This window comes from Zonotrichia albicollis, chromosome 4 (assembly GCF_047830755.1).
Source record: "Zonotrichia albicollis isolate bZonAlb1 chromosome 4, bZonAlb1.hap1, whole genome shotgun sequence".
In the NCBI taxonomy this organism is placed as follows: Eukaryota; Metazoa; Chordata; class Aves; order Passeriformes; family Passerellidae; genus Zonotrichia; species Zonotrichia albicollis.
Genome location: NC_133822.1, coordinates 20,865,284 through 20,877,323, shown reverse-complemented (window position 1 = coordinate 20,877,323; position 12,040 = coordinate 20,865,284). Strand labels below are relative to the sequence as shown.

At 44.3% G+C, this 12,040-nt stretch overlaps 1 protein-coding gene across 6 annotated transcripts in view; it reads right to left on the bottom strand.

Moving 5' to 3' along the window:
- The window catches only part of HIPK2 (homeodomain interacting protein kinase 2), a 138,392-nt gene that overhangs the window by 53,686 nt on the left and 72,666 nt on the right, over positions 1–12,040 (bottom strand). The gene's annotated exons all lie outside the window — the stretch shown is intronic.

Below are 12,040 nucleotides of genomic sequence, written 5' to 3'. Positions count from 1 at the left end.
AGCCTTGTGATTCTCTCATTGCTAGCTAAAGGTATTTAATAACAAATAACTCATAGAAGCAGAGTAGACTACCCACCCCTGGCCACTGCTCATGTTCCACCAGGGTGCTGACTGTGAAAGGGTGAAAATACTCTAGAGGATGATGTCAGAGACAGTGAGGGCCAGCCTGAACCTCAGGGAGATCACCCACTGGTGACATTCCTGGGCCATCCCAGCAATGCCTGTGTCACTCCTGGCAAGCATTCAGCCAGCCTCTCCTAGAGACCTCCCATGGTGGAGCATCCATGAACTCTGCTGTGCCCCAAGGGAGCTCACCCCTTGTAATTTTAAGGAATAATACAGCTGTGCATAGCTGACTTTATGTCATGCTTAATTACAACTTGTTGTCAATCTGGCATCTATGTAATACATATGGAAAAACATAATTTAATACATCTCACTTGACTTTGCTTACAGCTGGCTTTCTGCCAGGCTGCTCCTCCTCCCTCTCCTCACTCTGCCTCGGCCTAAGCACACACTCAGTACCTATAACCTTCTCTCCTTTTCTCTCTTGCTCACTATGTCTGTCTCCTTTCCCTGCTTTATCTTTTCCTCTCTTCCCACACTCACTGTGGATGTCCCACATAGGGGCCCCCCACCCTGTGAAGGGGGTGCACAACCCTATGCTGCTGTGGGTCTGCATCCAGTTTGAAAAATGGGGAGTCACAAAGACACCTATCAGGGACCCCAATAGGATCCCCCTGCTCGCTGTCACCACCCACATGAGGAAAAAGCAATTTCCATAGGTTAATCCTGCAAGACTTTCAAGCAAACCACACTTACATATCAAGCACTTGCCATCCCTGTGCACCTTTCTTGGGATTAAGCAAGCTGGATTCAGCCATGAACAAAGCCTGGGTTTAAACAGGGAGGGAGGGGTCCCTGCTGGGAGGCTCTGCACCTCTCTGCTCTCCTATCTACATTGCACATACACACTTCATTTAGGTTAGGGCCTCAAAGAAAACCTCCTGCTCCCTTCAGCAAGAGCATGTGAGCAAACAAATGACTGAAGCTCAGAGATGGAGAAAGCAGTGCAGCTGTTTGTGGAAACAAGACAAAAGATTTAGAAACACTTGCTTTTTTTCCTCCCTCTCCCATGTCAGGCTGTTTACAGAAACCAAGGGATGAAATTTTGCAGACAAAACCACTGAGAGCAGCCTGTCAGTCTCGAAGGGAAGGAGAAAGGGAGGGAGACAGAAAGGGAGGGGAGCGTAGGCTTCTTTCAGGATTATGGATCATTGCTAAATTGCTCTATCAATTATTAAACCCATCACTCAAAGTGCAGTAACCAAAATATAGCAGATAAAGCCTTTCTCATCCACTCTCTACCAGCTGCTCTCCTCCTCCTAAAGCCAGAGGGGAATGAAAATTCCCATAGTTTATATTTTATACAGATCATTTTCCCTGAGCCTTGAAAATAAAATATTTTCTGGACAAGGTACAGTGGAACCAAACCCATAGCAGAAAGACATTAAAGGAGAAATTGCCCTTTTGACTAACAGACCTAAGGAATAAAACAAAAATCTCTGCAATCAATATGATTTCTTAACACTGACAGGGTAAAACATTTGTCTGTGAATAAATGAAGAAGCAGGCCTCAGTCATCAATACCTGTTACTTGCTGTTTGCCTTTGCTGAGCAGATCTGAGACCAACAGCAGGGTGGGCATGGTCCCAGGAAAGGACAGAACAAAGGGGCACGAGGCACCTGGTCTGGTGGAGAAGAAAACTGCAGAAGTGGCTCTGTGGAGAAGAAAACTGCAACCATGCATCCAGGGTGAGACAGGAAAGCCTTTGTGAGCAGAGCTGAGAAGGAACCACACAGGGGGGATAACCAGGACCTGACATCCCACTGGCAAGGCTTCCACGTGGCTGCCAGGGTCTGTATGGACGTAGTGATTATGTGAGTTTCTAGCAGCACCACATGCACTTACTGGAAGCATTTACCAGGTGCATCATCTGAAGCAAATGCATGCCTGAATCCTAGCAAGGGCCTGGCTGCAGCTCAGGTTAAAAATGCACTCGTGTGTTCTGCAAGTCCTTGCTGTGATTAAACTTGAAATCATAAAAGGCAAAAAAATGCTAATAAACCAAATAACAGAAAAGAGAGCCAGGCCCTGGGTACAACCAAGAGCCTGATAAGTTTGTCCCAGCCAAGCATCTTTGAACATCCCTGGAGGAAGCCCCACTAGACTGACCACAACCATATTCACCTCTTTGCACTCAGAAATGCAGGACTCCATAAACTTGAGAGGAGATGCCCAAAAAGGAGCACCATGAGCATCCCCCCAGGGGTTGAGAGCTCCACGCTGAGCCAGAAACACAAAAACACGCACAGAGGTGCAACAACAGCCACACTGAGCACAGCCTGACCTCTGGTTGTTCTCCCAAACAAAGGGCCACGCAGGGGGGGGAGGGCTGGGGCTTTCCCAGGTTATGGAAGAAATCAGAGAATAGAAAAATCATAATTTGAAAACAAAAGCCCTATCCATGCCAGGCAGTGAATGGATGAGCCTGAACGCATTGGGTGCAGAAATCCCCTGAAGGAGGCATCTGATCAAGAGGGGAAGAATGCCAATTATGTGCTCCCATTCATGCCACTGCAATGAAAGCATAATTCTGACTCTGCTTTCTGACCCGCAGTATGCAATTTATGCAAATCCAAGCTGTTCTCGCTTCCCTCAGAGCCAAGTGTCCACCAATGCCAGAGCTGGCTCTAACTTTTTGTTTTCCTTTTCAAATCTATTGTTTTCACTGCTGAATATTTAAGACCTTTTGTTGTTGCTGTTGCATTTCTTTGGAAATGAAATAATAATTGAAAAAATCCCACAGCACACAGAAACAAACAAAAGTTGACTTCTCCTCTCTCCAGCCATTCTGCCACGCTCAGTTCCATCGCAAGCCCTTATCGTCCCAGCCCAGAGCCTTGCCACGCATTGGCCAAGTGCAGCTTCTCATGTCTGATCTGCAACGCTCCTGACACTTTTGTTCACAGCAAATACTGAAAGTTGCACCAAGCTGCATGGTGGTTTTACAGGATTAGCCTGAATACTGAGCCAACTGTCAATATAAAGCTCCAGAAGATTTCTATCCCTGGCAAACACGGATACGAACCAGACTCAGGCCATGATCCTAAGATTGGCTTCACAGAACAAGTAGCAGGTCTGAGGCTAAAAATATCAAATTACTGCAGCCTTCTTTTATTTTTTCTTTTTTTAATCATGTCTACTGGCTGCCTTCTTTTTTTATAATTAGAAGACGACAAAGACAAAAATAAAGTACTTATCCTGCCTGCTCCTTGGAGAAAGGAGCATTGCCCTTCACTTATCTCTGAAGAGCCACACAGATTTAATAATATCATTATTATTATTAGCTGCAACTGTTTGTATTTCAGCAGAGCCCGGAGCCTCACAATGCTAGATGCTAAAACGTGCTAAGGGACTGCGTCTGCTCCAGAGAATTGATGATCTAAGACAATGTGTGGTGACAGGGGAACAGATTGGTCGAGCAGTTCGCCCAAGATCATACAGTGAGAGCACAGCAAAGCCAAGAAAAGAAGCGGGGTCCTTGTGAACAGCGTGCTGTATCTGTCAGACCACAACTCCTTCTTATTATAGCAGGGAACAACAACAATAATAGTAATAATAATAATACATGGATTGGAAGGTTCTTTGAAACAGATGGCTATTACTGAGGTAAGGTAAATTTTAGGTCAAAATGACCTGTAGATACCACCCAGCAAGACAGCAGCCATGCTAGGAACAGTGCATGAAATCCAAGGCCCACTTTTAAGTCACAGCACCCTGCTCTGAGGACCTGCTTGGTCCAGGCAGTAGTTGAAGGAAAAGCCTGGGAACGCCTGCTCATCTGCACTTGGAGATCTGCATGGCAGGGAACAGCAGGGACACCTCAGAGCTGCCCCAGTTGGCTTTTTCTGCTGCAGAGGGTTGAAAATTCGCACTTTGAACTCAAGCCCTACTTGAGTCAGCACAGCCAGTGGAATGGGTGACAACAGCCCCCTGTACAGGCAAGCAGGGCACAGCACAGACTGCAGAAACACAAATCCACTCTGAACTTAATTTATTTTTATTACATTTATATTAGGGCTAACATCTGGAAGTGTTAAGTAGAGCCCTACTGTACAAGATGATGTAAAAAAATGGAAGAAAACAGTCCTTGCACTAAAAAACTTGCAGTCTAATTTGGGATCCCTCATCATCCTGGAAATAAAAGCTCTGGGACTTGCTGCTCAGCATCTGCTAAGACAGGAGCTGCAATCAAACCTGAACAAAACACAATCTGACGCACTGGGGCAACCACTCTGAGTCTAGATCCTGCAGCTGCCATTTTTTAGGGCCAAAGGCTGTAATTGCTCCCTTGCCCAGAGATGGAAGAGGGCCCTTGTAGCTGTAGCAGAAGAACAACTCTGACCTTATTAATGTCACACATCTCAGTGGAGCCAGACAGAAAAGCAGGACACAATCAACAATGCAAGTGTGGTGTGCAAATAGTCCCAAAGGAACCATGATGCTTGTGGGAAGAAAAGCACCTCTTCAGAGGAAAGACTTTTAAGACAAAGTCTTCTGCAAAGTTAAGTTCATTCTTTATTTAAAACCATCACATAGAAAATTCAATTGTTCTCTAATGCATTTCTGTACCAAATCAGGAACCTAAATTCAATCATTAAAGTGTGAAGCTGATGAATTTAAATCCATAGTAAGTGCAAATTTCAACACAATTTTAAGTAAGGAGTCGCTCCCAACACCTTCATAACATGTCAACACATAGTCATATATTTGTTTCTAGGACTCTTCAAATGTCTCCTTTTACTGTTTCATTTTTTTCTTGCCAAAACAAATTCTTAAAGCTATCTCGATCCTCTGAAAAAACATAAACATCTTCTGCATGTTAAAATCTAAGGTGGCTTTGAGAGAAATTTTGGAAAGACAAATCTTGCAGGGAAAAAAAAATCTTACAAAAACCACTTTTCACTATACACAAGGGGAATCTGAACTGATTCCCATCTGATTAACTTTAACTTCTAATTTGTCCTTGGATCTCACTGCAGTACGGATGTCATTTTTTAATTTCACTGTATTTATAAGCCGGTGCTGTCCTTGTAAAGGGCGAAGAAATCCCCATATATCAGGAATGCTTTTGGCTGGCAGGAAGTTCCGTAATTATTCCAGAGAAATAAATACAACAATCCAGACTATTTCCCAGGGCATGAAGGCAAAGATGCACCCTTTCTTGAAAGAAGGGGCTGTCCTATGTATACATTCCTATCTTCAATTATTGTGACTGCCTGTAACATTTAGCTCTCTGTTAAGTCAACTGCAGGGTTCAAGAACATTTCCTGGCATTCTTCACATTTTTCTACATGTTGCAATTTTATCTGGTGTGTATCATATGCTTCCCCCCAAAATGCCTGAACCAAACCCTCTTCCTCCTGACTGAGGAGTTCAGGCTTCATAAATTTGACTGCAGCTCTCCGAAACCTCACCACATGAGAGCTGTGTTAGAAATTACTGAAAACAGAGTAAATTTGGCTTTCATAGGTAAGAGCTCAAACAGGGGATGCAAATGGACCAAAGCCTCCCTTTAAAGACACTTTCATCCAATTCTAAGCTTGTGAATTTATTGTCCCAATGTCTTGGAGCTTCCCTGTCCCTCCATCAGAAAACCTTAGTGTACATTTCATTACTTGTACTGCATCTTTCCCCAGCTCTATGCCTGCAGCTCCTCTGACACCCATTTTAGCTGGGGAAAGCTGTCATTTTGGTTTATCTGGGGCTGTGACAGAGCTGGCGCCTGCAGCACATCGGGCAGGAGCCTCCAGCTGGACAGGGGCAGGACAGAAGGGCCCTGCCTGAGGGGCAGCTCAGTGCCCACCTGTGATTTACTGCCAGCACACAGCAATATTTAGGGTGCAATAATAAGATGGTACACGAGTGCTTTACCAAGAAACAAGATGGGAAAGGGAATAACTGTATTTCCCCTGTTGTTCTAAGGGGAGGTTCACCAAAAGGTTAGCGAGAAAACAATGTAGGCCCATCGATCACCGGGACAGCTACCCTAGAAAGGTTACCCCGTGTTCCTGCCTCATTTCTCACATCTATAATTACCCTGCCGCTTCTCCCCGCATCCCACCCATCGCCAGGCAGCAAATGCCAACCACTGCTGCTTTATTAATTATGCATTTTGCTCATGCCCATTGTCGCCGCCCCACAAGATGCTACAACAGCGACAGGATTATGTGGTACAACTTCTGTGATCCCCGCAGGGTGGCGTGGCCAGGGAGAGGGAGCTGAAGGTTTTTCCTGTTTTTCCTTCACCAGAGAGGGGAAACAACCAGCTCCATATCCAGCTGAGGTGGGATGGAGGTGGGAGGGATGCAGCTCTTTACATCTGCCCAGTGAGAGGGAGAAGCGATGTAGGGGCATATGAGGGAAGACTGCTTCCATTCATGAAGGGCTCAGATTTCTCTTGGATCTTCATCCAAATGAAACAAAATGCCAATATTGCTGAACATACTTAGCACCTCCTCAAGCGCAATCCTACTCTGAACGGTGCCTGTCTAAAAACAGCAACGCCAGGCTCCTTGTTTACTGTGTCTTTCTGATGCCTGATCTGAATGTCGCAGTTTAAGAGGAAAAAGAGGAAAAAAAAGATATTTTTTTATCTACCAGTCCAGCAAACACAACCATGGCTTCAAGAGCCACTCTGGACTAATTTATTGTATATTTATGCAAACAAACTCGAGCAGCCAAATTCAGAGTTACACAGAGATGGGCAAGGGAAGTGCAAGACAGTGGTTTGAAGACAACAAATTTGCATGGAACTTGATATGTTTGTACTCAAAGTACAGCATCACATTCCTGATTCAGGGGAGCCTGAGGGTATTCTTTTGTTTTGTTTTTTTGTGTGTGGTTTGTTTTTTTTTTTTTTTTTTGTTGTTGTTGTTGTTGTTTTTTCTTCGAGGAAACCTAAAATAGCTTCCTTTGAGAACATGTATTCTGTAATCACCACTTCGTCCTGCAGTATTTCTGGATCCAGATTTTTCAGTTGTAGAATAATAGTAAATATGTATAAAATAGAGAAAACTTCTGCTTGACTGAAGTATTTTCTGTTCTTGCTTTTTTCCTGTCCCACCAGAAACTACAAATAATTTATGTTCTAACAATTCTAAAACCATTATTTTCTAACTGTAATCATTTCTACAAGAGAACTCAGGGTTGATGCAAAGTGGAATAGAAAAGAAATTGCTGACAAAAGCAAAAAGATCAGCATGACAAAAGCCAGCACAACAACAGACACAGAGCTGCATGTGTGTCCTGTTTTGGACCACAGAGAAGTTCACACCCACTGAATGGTAATGAAAAAAGAAACACCCCGGAAAACCAGTAGGAGTAGACTCAAGAGGAAATTAAAAACAGAATTTCTCTTGAGAAAGAAACCTAGATCGAAAGCTTCTGCAGTGTCTTTGATGCTGTTGAGGTTTGAGATGCTCACCTTAGGATCCTGACAGCAAATTACTTGGCACAAGTAGGAAGGATCCAGAAAAACCAAGGAGGCGTAGTCACACTGCCAAGAAAAACCAAAAGCATGGCACCTGCTGACCTGCTGCCCTTTGAGCTAACTCACTGTGTGAAATGTGCTCCACAACACATCCCTGAGACTGGGGGTGATCCAGGCACTTCTGCCAGACTCAGCTGGTGGCTGAAAGCAAGGGAAAACCCACCAGAAGCACTGGCTTTTTGCACTGATACCCATCCCACACACAGACAAGGCATGTGTTGCTCCTGACCAGAAGTCAGAATTACCATCAGCAGAAAACATGGATCACAGAGCTCATTTAAATGCAAGAGAGTGAAAGCCACCTACATCCTCCATCCATTCCCCTTGTACTGACTTCCCCAGTCAGGCTGGAAGAAACCAGCCAGATCCTGGTTTATAATGATCTTCCTTTTTCCTGTGGAGAGGGACAATGTCAGTGAATCCATCAGCCCCTGAATCCATAAGGCAGCACTGACTTTGTCACATGAGTGTCAGGTCTGACACTGTGCCCACCTATGGTTTGTTGGACTAAGAGGGAAGAGAACCCTCAAGAGTGACCAGGGGATTCCCTAAAGTTTCTGGTTTTGACACCACCTGTGAGATCCTCAGGGACATGAAGAGAAGAACAGGAAATGCCTTTATTGCAAGAAAATTTATGAGAAAATGTTACCATCTCATGTATGCTCATTTAAAAAAAATCAAATTTAATGATGGGAATTTTCTTGCCCTCCTGATTATGCTCATTTACAGCTCTTTCAGGTTGATTGCTTATCCATAAGCTGGGGCATATGAACTTGAGGACACTTCTTAGTTGTTGCTTTGAATTCCATTGTTTGCTTATTTGTTACAGAAACAAAGAACAATCAACAACATGGTACAGAGCCACATGTTTTGGAGTCGAGCAACAGCCACAGACCCTTCAGAATTGAGATGGGTCCTCTGAGGATCTATCTCACTTTTAGAAAAATCCCTGCTTTCCCACTTTTCCTTGAAGCAGCACACTAGACGAAGAAGGATTAATTAGTTGATGTTTCTAAAGCTCTTTGAAGATGAAAAGCGTTATTTTTATTTTCAAGTCTCACCAAGTGAAAAAAAAATCAAAAAAGAAAAGGCCAGAGAAAGACTGCTGCTGTTTCTAATGAGAGAGGTCTCAGGCCTGAACTCCTGTACAGAGACACTTCTCCAACACCAAATATTAACCTGCAAGCCAACACCACAGCCCTTCCTCTGGGCCATCCATCAACAGGGGCTCTGCCCAGCTGCCTGTTTTCATGGAACATGCAGAACTCAGTACCACTGAGACCTCTCCCCCTGCATCAGATTTGCTGAACTTGTTCACCAGATTCAAAACTTAAGGGGAACAAAGCAGCTGTGTGATCACATACACACACACACCTTGTTTTTGTAGAGAAGCAGACTAAAAGCAAATGAGGAAGGCCCTTGAATACAGTTGCAGAATGTCCAGCATGGACAGAACACAGGCTATTTTTTCCTGAAGTGTAAATTACAGCAGTGATTTATCTTTCTTAAACCCTTTGTACCTCCTGTTGGAATTTCTCTATGTCTCTATTTTTTTTTTTCTCCTCTGTGGCAACACAAGGATGCACTCAAGCAGCAGAGGTGTGCTGTGGGGAGGACTAGGATCCCCTGGCAGGTAGAAGGCAACAAGAAGCTTACAGGTAGGGTGCCCTGCCCTAGGAAGACAAAAATAGCAAGAAGACAGACAGGATTGCAATGTATTAATCAAGCTGTGCTTAACACCCAAGACAAGGACGACAATGAGCTGTTACAGGTCAGGCCTGAAATGAGCTGGAAACCAAGAAGGGAAAGACTCCCATGTGTAGTCCATTTACAGCTCCTTCAACTCCCTGATCTCATCAAAATCTCACCACCACCAAATATAAACAGGATGTTTGCTCTGAGTTATCCTGTTAGGTAACACTGAATATTCATCTCACTGATGCCTACGATCCTGCACCAGATATATTCCTTCCCCCTGACCAGGCAGAGCTGGCAGGACCTGTCCTGAGCCTGCTTTCACCAGAATTCCTCTCCCTGCTCTCAGCTCAGCAAGGCAGGCACAATGTGCAAGAGCTGAGAGGTCCTGCAGAAAAACAGCCATCTGGTGAAGGGGCAGGAAGAACCAGTTAAAAACAGAGTAGCTCCACCATATGGAGAAAATAATTCAGTTGGGCAGTGTAGGAAGAAGCAAACCCTATTATAATAATTGTGTTGCCAAGTGATGTTGCAGACTTGTTTTTCCCCTCACGGCTTCTGCACTGATTAAGAACAGAGCTTCCCCCATAATATGGCACAATCCCCACAGCAAGAGCAAACTGTTCCACCAAGCCACTTGTGAGAATATCAGGTTAATACCAAAATGTTCGCAGCATGAACTGACCATGGAGACAGGAGCATTGCACCCCCAGCTTGCCCATCCTTCCATTCTGAGTTAAAATACCAAGACTTTGGGATAAGCCAGCCCAGTTCAGCTGGACAGCACCCTGAGGAAAGCTGACTCAGACTCAGCACAGGAGGCAATTACACAAGTGACAAAAGCTAGGTTTGGAAAACTTCTGGCCCACCAAACCCAAGGACAGGTAATGCAAAACCTGCTTGGGGCTAAGGCACCTCTCTTCCTACACACGGGAATTCTGCCCCCCCTGTAATCATCCACATATTCAGAACAGAGTAACTTAATAAAGCCCTGATTATAAAGATAACCACCACACTTTTTCCTTTGTTTCAAGCCCCCACCCCCTTTCCCCCCTCTCATCCATTCCCATGCTGTGGCTTTCTACTGGCTGCGTTTATTTCCAGAGACATGCATGCTTGTAAGCAGAGAGATTTCCTTGCTTGAGCAGTCTTGCAGCTTCCATCCAAAATGGACAAACCCACTCAAGTCTCCAAGGGCATAGAAGACAGAGAGCGGAAACACAGCCTCTTGCTGCAGACATCTTTCCCAAGCAAGCAAAACCCAAGTCTGAGGCCCGTTAACATGTTAGTCATTAATTCTGGATAAAAGGAAACATATTTGCATGGCCCTGCTTCGACAAGACTGAAATCTTAACGTGCCCCTCCCCCTTCCCTGCTCTCCTTTAATACCTTATTAATATTATACAGCAGCACAAGCCAACATGCAAATAGAGCTCTATGCAAATACAGCTCAACGCAAAGACAGCTGCACTTGGTTCAGTGCCTTGCTGCAACTCCAGAGGAATAGCCAGGGGAAAAATAAATCATATAGATGATAGAGAAAGCATGTCTTAGCTTCCAAATTTCCAGGGAGAAAGCCATGTGTGCACGTCTGTCAGGGCAGAGTTTACCAAGTTTCATCAAGGAGAGAAGGTAGTTAATACTTGGCTTAATTAGAGGCTGCAATGTTCTCTCTGGGATGCTGAGAGGATTGCCCTCTTAAGCATCTAAGTCTCTGTCTTGCAAAACCTAATTCTAAAGTGGACTTAGAAGTACAACTCCGCTCACTTAAAGGAATAGAGTCAGCTTTCCTGTACATTATTTCTCTGTTTAGTATTTCACATCAGATACACTTAGTTTCTAGACAGAAGCCTTGTTACAGGTTTTCCCCAAAGCAGCGGCCTGCAAACAGAAACCCTGAATTTGAAAGTCAATCACTTCCATTCCTTCCCTAGCACTGCACTGCATTAATTGCTGCTGGCAATCAACAGGTCCCCAGGTACAACACTGACTAGGGGAAGTAGTATTTCAACCAAGAGTGTTGAAAACAATGAACAGAACGAAAATTTTACTCTGACACATTTGTTGTCTGACCCCTTGGAGCAGGATCTAGACCAAGGGTGCTCTCAGAGCTGCTGGTAACTACCACAGCTGCCTACAAGCAGAATGAGGTTCCATTTCACTCCATCTGTGAGAAGCAAGCCAGCAGGTCAGCCCTTAGAGTGAGGGTGGTATCAGAAAAACTCAAGCATTTTCCATTTCCATGAAGACAGGTGCTGGATTCTCTTTTTAAACTTTAATATACTCAGGTAAGGCAAGTGCAATTTGTGAATCCCACTTCATGTCTGGGAAGCCTACGAGATGTAGCAAAAAAATAATTACAAGTAAAAAGAGGCAAACAAGAAAACAACTTCCTTTGTCCCAGCTTTGCATGTTAGCCAAAAGATCATCTTTGGGTACAAGTGCCAAGTTTAATCGTAATGAATATCACTGCAATTGGTGACCTTGCATTCAGAAATACTTCTCAGCTGTAAAGGACAGCTGAGAAGGCATTAAGGTCACTTGGTGCACTTTTTGAGAACAAGCAGTCCAAGGAATGTGATTTTTGTTGAAGAACTATTTGGAAATGAGGTTCCCAGCTGGAAAGCTCATCTGCTAGAAATGGCAAAGGAACGAGGGCATCTGTCTTGCCCAATAAATACTGAAACAACATGTCCCTGCTCTTAGCACAGGAACCATGAGTCTCCAAG